The sequence below is a fragment of the Limulus polyphemus genome, unplaced genomic scaffold (genome assembly GCF_000517525.1).
Source record: "Limulus polyphemus unplaced genomic scaffold, Limulus_polyphemus-2.1.2 Scaffold7489, whole genome shotgun sequence".
Taxonomy (NCBI): domain Eukaryota; kingdom Metazoa; phylum Arthropoda; class Merostomata; order Xiphosura; family Limulidae; genus Limulus; species Limulus polyphemus.
In genome coordinates this window covers 23,463-26,242 of record NW_013673099.1, presented here as the reverse complement: position 1 = coordinate 26,242, position 2,780 = coordinate 23,463, and the positions used below count along the sequence as shown (strand labels likewise).

The window sequence follows — 2,780 nt, the reverse complement described above, 5'->3', positions numbered from 1 at the left end:
ATATATATATATATATATACTATGTGAGGGGAGAAAGAGACATATATACATATATATACTATGTGAGGGGAGAAAGAGACATATGTACACAGATACATTTCTCTTCGTAATGCATATAAGATGTTGAAATGTGTAAATCATAAGACCTGCTTATAAAGTATAAAAGAACTCCTTCAGAAGTTTAGAAATAGAAAAACACGTGGCCTTTTTGAGTGTGTTCCCTTGGGTTAGATGCAGGAGTCATTTATATAACAGGATCCAAGGCTTAAATAAATGTTTATCAGCGATAATGGATAGTGTTCAGGTTCAAGGTGAACTTTACGTTAGAGACTGAGTTGAGAGGATACACTAGGCTCACAATACAAACGCCATGGTACAATAAATGTAACAACAACCTATCTCTGTTTAAGTGACTTAAAAGTAATTGTTAAATTTTTAGATAAAACACCAAGCCATTTCAACTAAGGAACATTTATTTACCAATAAAGAAAATGCCTCTTAACTCAATTAAATAGCACTTGTGTACAGATAAAGGATTAAAAGCACAAACAGATCATTAACATATTCCACAATAAAATTTGATTTATTAAAAATGTAGCACAGACTCAAAAAAAAACAAGACTGTTTTGATGGCAAACTATGCTGCCATCATCAAAAAGGTTCTTTACCTTAGGAAGGACATTCAGTTGTTGGAAAGGGTTCAGAGAAGGACTACTTGGATGATACCTGGGATGGAAAGGTTGTCATTTGAAGACAGGTTTAGATCACTGAAATTGTTTTCTCTTGAAAAACGAGGAGTTAGTGGCTGAGGTGTTTAAAATCATTAAGGAAATTGATAGTGTTGATATATCATCTTTTTTTTCATATTTAATGGTGAGAATGATAAGACTAGGAGACAATATAAATGTTGGCAGGATAGGAGTCACTTTCAGCTAAGACACTCTTCATTCTACTGAACAGGATGGTTAACCTTCGGAATGAGTTGCCTTCAGTTGTGGTAGATGAAGTAAATTTAGGAGAGTTTAATAAATACTTTAATAATAAGGGCTGCTGGATGGGACAGTATTCATGAACCAGTAGGTCCCTTGTTGTCCTTGAACATTATGTAATTGGACTGTAGGGTGGATGGATGAGAGAAAGAAAAAGATTATTAACCCTTTTGAGATGGGTCATGGGTGAAAGGCCATGTCATCACCTTTGTTGACTCGCATTCAAAATTTTATTGAACTATTATTTCGTTAATTTACGTCAATAACTTTGGTATCAAACTGTAGATTATAATTCATATTTTAGTACTATATATTACTCAATTTCTTAATTTAAAAGCGAATATTAAAAAACACAGATAAACATCAATTTTTGTGTGTCATGTGGTATGTTGAATGCAGCACTGGTTCAAAGTAGATTGTGGGAAATCAAAATACTAAGTCTAAAGTTTTGTACGAATTAGAAACTCAAATTACCGATATTGACAAACCAGAATATAAAATAAAAGCCTCTTATCATTTCAATTTGCTAAGATATTGCTCATGTAATAAATCAAACACAGTGGCACCCCACCCACCTCTTTCCATTTTTGGAAATGCTCCCTTATATAAACTTACTTCTATATATGACATGAATAACCAATCAGAAGCTCAGAATGTCCACCAAACAGCCATTTTAACAGACTTGGTGCCATTTTTTTCTTTTGAGCCAATATTTCACCAAGGTAAGATGTGTCTTTAGTCTGGCCAGGGTATGGGGCACCTGCATTTTATGAAAGGTACTGTCAATGACCGCAAGTACCCAAAGATTCTCAAATCCCAGTTAAAGCCAACAATTTTGGATTACTTTGGTGAAGCTGAAAAGTGCACATTTCAGGATGATTCTGCTCCATGCCATAAGGCTATAAAAGTTGGTAATATTCATGTAAACTATGCAGTAGTTGTGAAATAAGGAGCAATTTTCAGTCTGTGTGAATTGAAAAGAATCTTAGGTTTTATTTCACTACTTCATGTGAAAGTCTATCTACAAAGAGAAAGTATCAAGATACTACGCTGGCCAGTCAACAGCCCAGATCTCAACCCTATTGAAAACTGTTGGAAGGTAATGGGTAACAAAGTACAAGAGAAAAAACCGAGAAGCACGTTGGAACTGCAGGAAGGCTTAATCCATGTGTTGCATAATGAGCTCCACCCTGCCTACATTCAGTTCCTCACGCCATTGTGAGTTCAAGCATTTATCAAGACTAGAGGGGCACAACCAAATATTAAAACAAGAAATAGACTCACGTGACCACTTTTTTGTTAAGTACATTAGTGGCATTATCTTTAAATGTACGTTTTCTAACACGGAGAACATTTTAATATTTTCCAAGTATTTGTTGATCATCTGCTGTAATACATTTGTCACAATTGATTTGTTAATAAAGATGCATATACGTGTTTGGAAAACTGAAATACGAGTCAGCTTACACCATACAATTTCCATAAACATTTTACACTAGTTCTGACAATTCCACAATGCACAATCTCATAAAAAAAGATGTGTGAAAAACAACTGGGTGATGCAATGATTTTTACCACCACTGTAGATTATGTTATAAAGATCTCCATTTTCTTTATGCCATGTTCTAAAAGAAGATGGGATGAAAGAATACAATTTTAAAATTTGGTAGGAAACCAGCTAGGTTTTAATTAAAGTAGTTTTAGTTTTCGAATGTGATGAACGACTTTTGAAATGACTCAAAAAAATAATCAATCATTTTCTTAAAAATAAAGGGTGGGTTTAAGTTTATC

The 2,780-nt window shown here is 33.9% G+C and overlaps 1 protein-coding gene across 2 annotated transcripts in view; it reads right to left on the bottom strand.

Moving 5' to 3' along the window:
* LOC106474658 (lysM and putative peptidoglycan-binding domain-containing protein 2-like) overlaps positions 1 to 2,780 on the bottom strand; it is an 18,398-nt gene that overhangs the window by 14,186 nt on the left and 1,432 nt on the right. The window lies entirely within an intron of this gene.